Raw genomic sequence first — 8308 nt, forward strand, 5'->3', positions numbered from 1 at the left:
TATGACAGGTTGTTATGATAAATGTATGCCTGGAAACAGGGATGCGCTAAGAGGCGGGGACTAGCCTGTGGCCAACGGATTGGCTGAGTAAGTCTAAACCACGCTCAAGTCTCTACTCTGATTGGCCAGCAGAGAGGTGGGAATCTCTCTCTGTCAGAGTATTTGAGGAAGAACATGTAATAATGAATTTAGTTCTCTGTCTGCCCTGCGAGTTTTTCAGTGAGCCCGTATACGAACCAACATACTTATCATACATACATTTTGCATATAATAAATTTAGCTTGGATTGAAGATCTCTTGATTCTTATTTCATTACCAGATTTGAATTACGCAATTTCTAACACTTTGTTCAGTAGAAAAGTCTCCCTCTCTAAACCCTATAGGTTGATCCATAGACTGGTCACTCTTCATGGACACACAGCTGGGTACAGGGGAGGCTGGTCTCTCCTGCTTGATTGGGCTTCAACACAACAGAGACAAACATTACATCTCTCATCTACTCTGAGCTCAGATGGGGAATCATAAGAAGAGTTTCATTCCAAAACGCTATATATCCATTTTCAGTAATGTTCGTAAATTAGCTTTTATTGTTTAAAGAAATGATGAAAGAGATTGGTGTTTTTTCAGTAGCTAATCATGGCATGGGATTGTTCAATGACAGACATGTATTTGTTTAAAATCTATCACTTGATGGTTTCATTTCAAAGATACAAATGTTTTGTGCAATTTTCTATACATCTGCCTCACTCACAGAGAAATAAGTAGTACTGCTAGGTTTTACACAGTAATAATATATATCTGTCTCACTCTCAGAGAAATAAGTAGTACTGCTAGGTTTTACACAGTAATAATATATCTGCCTCACTCTCAGAGAAATAAGTAGTACTGCTAGGTTTTACACAGTAATAATATATCTGCCTCACTCTCAGAGAAATAGGTAGTACTGTTAGGTTTTACACAGTAATAATATATATCTGTCTCACTCTCAGAGAAATAAGTAGTACTGCTAGGTTTTACACAGTAATAATATATATCTGTCTCACTCTCAGAGAAATAAGTAGTACTGCTAGGTTTTACACAGTAATAAAATATATCTGCCTCACTCTCAGAGAAATAAGTAGTACTGCTAGGGTTTACACAGTAATAATATATCTGCCTCACTCTCAGAGAAATAAGTAGTACTGCTAGGTTTTACACAGTAATAATATATCTGCCTCACTCTCAGAGAAATAAGTAGTACTGCTAGGTTTTACACAGTAATAATATATATCTGCCTCACTCTCAGAGAAATAAGTAGTACTGCTAGGTTTTACACAGTAATAATATATATATCTGTCTCACTCTCAGAGAAATAAGTAGTACTGCTAGGTTTTACACAGTAATAATATATCTGCCTCACTCTCAGAGAAATAAGTAGTACTGCTAGGTTTTACACAGTAATAATATATATCTGCCTCACTCTCAGAGAAATAAGTAGTACTGCTAGGTTTTATACAGTCAAATGTGGCCGACCGGCTCGATTCGGTCTTATGTAGCAAAATTTGAAATTGTGTTTTTTTTACATTGGATAAAAGTAGAGACTCAGCTAGAAAAAGGTATATCATACACTACAGTTGAGGAACAATGGGAAAGTAATTCTGCTTTGAAAGATGATAAACTTGTAACCTCAATTTTGAGAAAATGGTCTTTGAAAATTTCGGTTCACCTACTGGAGAGCTCTTCTTTATCTACAGTGGTATTACTTTTGGCAGATAATGTCACCCATCTAAATAAATAGTATATATATATAGTTAACTAAATGTATGATGTTTTTGGTTTATGTCAGTTTCATTGTTTGTTATGCTATAAATTGTTATTTTATGGTTGTAAGTGGTAAAATTAACTAATTAATTAATTACTACTTTAGTAAGGATATACTTTATTCAGTACTACTGCAGTTGCTAAATAATTCCAATAGATGGCAGCATAAGACCACGAATGACATTTCAGAAGGTTAGTTTAGTTTTCTCCTGGATACACCATCACTCCCCCTCACAGGAAAACTCCTGCACACGCTTTTTACTGTCCCTTTCCACACTGCTAACGCAAGAGGAACGACTGAAAAAGCATTTAACAGATTACTGTGAAATAATATAACGATGATTAATGTTTATTATTAGCTGTTTTTATGCTCATGTTTTGAAATTATACTTGATTACTATAACAATTATCAATAAGCCTGAACATTAATTTAGTCACCTCTGGTCGAGAAAAACGTATTTTCCTAGTACATTCATTGTCAGATTCATCAACCAGCAGCGAGCACTCTGCCTTCTAGCACAAGCGAGGGGCATGTTGAGGTACCGGGAGGGTTGCATGATGTAATTTATTGGTGGGCTGGAAGATGCACTCTTGTCTTATCTATTCCGAGGTTGTTTAATCGTAATATTAGATATTTAAAAATGCATGTATACTAGGGTTGAGGTTGGAGCATCTGACTAGTGATTATTTACCAGGGGTTCAACACCTGCTATAGTCACTATTTAATTGCTCTTCCAAAAGCATCACAGGCCTAATACGAGATATATAGCTAACTAAAGTAATGAGTGACCATTTTAGAAAATCATGGGACATATAGTATTTGGTTGCATGCTATTTTATGTCAATCATATTGCTGCTTGTAGCCTATAACTGATGCTTCGTGGTCTTATGCTGCAATCTGTTGGAAATATTTAGCAATTAAAAGTTAGTAATTCACTTACAGACGTTGGTGAGGCAGCTGAGAAATAAAGTGTATTAGATCAGTCTCAAACCTGCCCCACGCTGGAATTGCTGGGCTTTCACACAGAGGTTACTAGGTCACCCAATTCAAACCACATTTGAAAAATAAAACAAATGTGTCTTATTTATCAAGTGTTCTGTTTTGCAATTATACATATAATAAACAACAACAAAATAATCAAAACGCTATTTAATAATATAATTGTATTTACCAAGATCATATTATTACTAATAGTTTCTAAAAGTGTTCTAGGCTACCTACCCTAGAATTAGGGGGTTAGGGTTACGGCTAAAATAGGTTATAAGTAGGGTAAGAGTTTCTGTATAGCACTTTGTGACATCTGCTGGTGTAAAAGGGCTTTATAAATACATTTGATTGATTGTTAGGTTTAGGGTTTATATGGCAAAAAAACAGTATGGGTTTATGGCACTCTTGCTCCTCCTTGTGGCCGTAGTGGGTACTAAATAACTCATTCAACACATTTACATTTTAGTCATTTAGCAGACGCTCTTACCCAGAGCGACTTACAGTTAGTGAGTGCATACATTATTAATTTATTTTTTTCCATACTGGGCCCCCAGTGGGAAGCAAACACACAACCCTGGCGTTGCAAACGCCATGCCTCTACCAACTGAGCTACATCCCTGCCGACCCCATGGGTCTCCTGTCGTGGCCGGCTACGACAGAGCCTGGATTCGAACCAGGATCTCTAGACCACTGCACCACTCGGGAGACCTGACACTTCATGACACTTGCTAGGCTCGTAATCTGAGATTGCAACTCGTCAGATCTACAAATCCATTAGCTAGACCACCCGATTGAGACAACAATCACCCCATTATACCCATTTGGTTTGCAACTCAGTGAACCTGCGCATCATTCGCTCAATTTGATGCCTACGAACGAAGATTTCGATGCATATCAAATTACCCAGCAGCCATTTAGAAACAACAAGTCGTCAAAAAATGGTTATTTCTTAATTAAAAAATGTATTCTGGCTGTTTAAATCAGCACATCTTGAAAAAAGACGATAGGACATGCGTTTTGTTTAGATTGTACACTTTTTCTCTTAAAACAAATATGTTTAACCATGACCAGAAAATGTTTAATGTTTGATGGCTATCATCAGCTATCGCCTCTTAAACTATATCTCCACCTCACTGTTGGTGACCACAACATGTACTAGGTGAACAGGAGTGCGTCGCTCACCAAGTAGCCGTAACCTTGTTAATAATCAGTTACCTGAGGTAAACCTACAGGGTTAGCGCTCACCAAGTAGTAGTGCCTTGTTAATAATCAGTTACCTGAGGTAAACCTACAGGGTTAACGCTCACCAAGTAGCCGTAACCTTGTTATAATAAGTTACCTGAGGTAAACCTACAGGGTTGACGCTCACCAAGTAGCCGTAACCTTGTTAATAATAAGTTACCTGAGGTAAACCTACAGGGTTAATGCTCACCAAGTAGCGTAACCTTGTTAAATAGGTTACTTGAGGTAAACCTACAGGGTTGTCGCTCACCAAGTAATGTAACCTTGTTAATAGTAAGTTACTTGAGGTAAACCTACAGGGTTAACGCTCACGCGGTAGCCCCTAACCTTGTTAATAATAAGTTACCTGAGTAACCCTACAGGGTTAACCGCTCACCAAGTAGCAGTAACCTTAGTAATAAGTTACCTGAGGTAAACCTACGGTTAACGCTCACCAAGTGCCGTAACCTTGTTAATAATAAGTTACCTGAGGTAAACCTACAGGGTTAACGCTCACCAAGTAGCCGTAACCGGTAAGTAATAAAGTTACCTGGGGTAAACCTACAGGGTTAACGCAGGCAGGTCTCATTGATAACAATAGTGAAGCTGGCATTGTGGAGCGCAGAACAATGGGCTAAATAGAACGTTCTGAAGGCGAGTCGGTATCACGGAGCTCAATAGAACTAATAGGAGCTGCTGGTAGGGTGAAAAATACCTAAAAATAACCTGTATGCCACTTTAACCAGGGACAGAAAGTAATATTGAGAACTGGGCTCACATGGCGGATGCAATGAACTAATTTTATCAGAAATAAACGTAAAAATGTCACTTGAGGCGCCCCAAAAATAATATTCAAAAGTTCAGTCCTTGGACACAGAGGGATTAAACACTAAAGTCACCGTCCATCTAGTGAAGAGGAGAACCGGACAGAGGGATGGTAGGTAGCCAGGGACCATCCGTCAGAGAGGAGAAGCCCTCCACGGTATTTAACAGGTGGAAGAAACAACCCGGGAGCTCCATCGGTCCACAAGAAATACAGGCAACTTGTGTGATGAGTGGTGGTAGCTGGCTAACTAGGTGCTGCTGGTAAAGAGTAGCGCGTAGCAGCTAGCTGTACCGACTAAGCTCAGCTAGCTAGCAGGTCATTCGTCTGTGCCTCGGGGATGATGGACGAATCCGGTGAACCACAAGATGAAACAGGATAGCGAGTGAAGGATCTGGCTACACTCATTTCCCTCACCAAAAAGAAAATTGAAAATAAACTTTGTGCGTAACTGGACAATATGCTTAGGCGCCAAACCGTACGTGGACGTGGACAGTTCCAGAACACATGACAGTGACAACACAATACATTTACATTTTAATCACTTAGCAGACACTCTTATCCAGAGCGACTTACAGTTAGTGGGTGCATACATAACCCAGTCTTTGCACTGGCTTACATTAGTAATATTCATTTATTTATTTTTTATATGTAAAGAAACATTCAAAGTTTTTTATAACAATATTTTGAGATCTGGCCCAGTATCCACAAAGTGTCTCAGAGTAGTAACATTGGTCGTATAAGTGCTGAGAATAAAGACATTTTACACCTATGGGTATAAATTAAAGCTATGCATGAAGCCTCTAGTCCCCCTAATTCGGCAGATATTTAGGACACCTCATGAGCTGTCCTAACCAGTTAAGAGTTAACAGCAGGTGTCTTGATAATACTATATAATAATGCAGTGAGTCAGTGGTTCCTGCGCCACATGTAATTGCTTTGGAGTAGTTAAAAATAATGTTTCTATATTTCTTATGATTAATCCATAAATAATATAGACCTACATGCAAAGCAGTTTCTCTTCAGCTTTTGGACAATGATTTCTGTATAATAATGATGTATAATAGTAAGTCTTGGTAATTCAATAGCCTAGTTAATCATTACATGACTTTTATACACACTATCTATGTTTTGCTCAGTCTGGCAGTTACCCAGAACTATCAGAGGTCTCTCTCTTGTGGCTGCTGCTGATGACAACTGAATGTATGTTATCATAATAATGATGTCTGCATAACATTTTGTCTTCATTTGCAAGGGGATTAACTCATGGTTATTTCTGAAAATTAAATCAGGTTTCTGCCCAGCGGCAAATTAGTTGGGCTGTGGCAGCGCGTTGGACCTGTGCACGAAAAAGTGTCCAGTTTGAATCCCGGGCGGGCGCTGGAAAGAACGGACGGAATTGATCTGACCCCTGGAGGGCTGCTGGGTCCACGTCCTCAAAACAATCACCTTTTGTTGGGCCCTTGAGCAAGGCCCTTAACCCCACAACATGCTCTCCATCCAGGGGCGCTGCACTGCAGCTTGAACCTGTGCTGGTCTCAACTGTATGTGTGAGGTCTGCTGTTTGGGGGGTTATGAACGGAGCAGAAAAAATACATTTTTTGTTGTTTGCTGGAACTAATGGACAAAGTTGTACTGTATTGTAATGTATTGTATTGTAAGAAGTCAGCCAGAGTTGGGCCATCGTTCGAACAAAGAGATGCCTCCTGGCCACCAGTGTGTTTGAATATAACGAAGATAAATTCCACCCCCCCATACAATACTTTCATACACAGTAATTACTTTTTTATATATATAATAATAATAATTAATTATACACATTACATTTTGAATAGATAGTACTCAGACATCTATAGTGTTTACAGTAATGACTATTACCGATCATGATCTTTTTAATCCCACCCCCTCTGCTACTCTCAGCCCCGCCCACCTATCTCCGTAGAACATCCTCTTTTGATTTCCACCTGCCATATTTTTTTCAGCTGCGCTGTGATTTCTTACATGCATTTTTAACCTTTCTATTCGATAGTATCCACAGACTGTAAGTTAAAGATCAATATTTTTCATAAGAGTATTGTTCTATTGTTGATTGACTGACTATGGCTTTCCAAACCCCCAGCACTGCTATTTCTAAGGATAATTTTTTAATGAATATTGGGATTTTTTCAACCATTCCTATTTTCCTATAATTATATTCTTAGCTAAAAAATATTCCTATTTAATAGTAGTAGCCATAATTCACAAATGACACCATGCAGGGTTCTATATGGAGCCATTTTGGTTCAGGAAGAAGAACCTCTAGAGTTCTGATTAAAGAACCCTATAAAAGGTTTCTATATATAACTTTTTTATTGGTTCCATATATTAAGCAAGCGATAGAACCCTTCTTGTTTAAAACAGGAGTGAAGAGTGTGTTGATTTGATGATAGTATTGTCAAAATTCGCTTGTAACAACGATCAGAATTAGTAAAATACAAGGTTCTGCATGACAACATATTAGACAATAACTAAGAGTAGGATAAATGATTGTGTCATGCAAAACTTCTATAGATGTGTGTGTGTATGATGGTAAAGATGTGTGTGTGTGTGTGTGTGTGTGTGTATGTGTGTGTGTGTGTGTGTGCGTGTGTGTGTGTGTGTGTGTGTGTGTGTGCTGGTAAAGATGTGTGTGTGTGTGTGTGTGTGTGTGTATGCTGGTAAAGATGTGGGTGTGTGTGTGTGTGTGTGTGTGTGTATGATGGTAAAGATGTGGGTGTGTGTGTGTGTGTGCTGGTGAGACATCCACATATCACAGTCAAATATACAGGATACAAACATTTCATTCAAGCTATATAGCGTTTTGCAAAACAAAAATTAATACGCAAAAATCTATTAATTAAAATCTTAGAACAACAATATTTGACAGACACATGAAGGTACCCATAAGCAATCATTTCTGATGTAAAATAACAAACGTGAAAAAATTGTGGATTTAACGTTTTAGAAATAAACTCCTTATAAATTCTTAAACAACATTGTCATCTCACCTCTTAGCTTTGGTGTCATGTCCCCAGAGAGACTTGTTTTAGAGGCAGGACCCCCCTCTCTCTCTCCCCAGAGAGACTCATTTTAGAGGCAGAGCCCCCCTCTCTCTCCCCAGAGACTCATTTTAGAGCACTGACCCCTAAACAGAGATCAACAGTTTGGTTGTGGTTAACACAGTGACAACTAATTATTGAAGGTCAATTGTTCTATTTTATTCATTATCTCTTAGAAATAAAACATTTACTAACAGAACCGTCCAAACAGTCAGGTGATTTAATGCAATCACATCAACACGTAGTTTAGTGAGCAGGTAGCTTAGTGGGTAAGAGCGTTGTGCCAGTAACCGAAAGGTCGCTGGTTTCTAATCCCCGATCGACTAGGTGAAAATCTGTCGATGTGCCCTTGAAGCAAGCACTTACCCCTAATTGCTCATGTAAGTCGCTCTGGATAGA

At 38.6% G+C, this 8308-nt stretch overlaps 1 long non-coding RNA gene across 1 annotated transcript; it reads right to left on the reverse strand.

Annotated features, from left to right (window-relative positions):
- Positions 1 to 343: 343 nt before the first annotated feature.
- LOC123484940 lies at positions 344 to 7959 on the reverse strand. The gene is made up of 2 exons (XR_006658792.1): positions 7859 to 7959; positions 344 to 460 (listed from the first exon to the last, which is right to left on the reverse strand). It is a non-coding gene; the product is annotated as an uncharacterized LOC123484940 (long non-coding RNA).
- Between the last annotated feature and the right edge of the window lie 349 nt (positions 7960 to 8308).

The sequence above is a fragment of the Coregonus clupeaformis genome, unplaced genomic scaffold (genome assembly GCF_020615455.1).
Source record: "Coregonus clupeaformis isolate EN_2021a unplaced genomic scaffold, ASM2061545v1 scaf0502, whole genome shotgun sequence".
Taxonomy (NCBI): domain Eukaryota; kingdom Metazoa; phylum Chordata; class Actinopteri; order Salmoniformes; family Salmonidae; genus Coregonus; species Coregonus clupeaformis.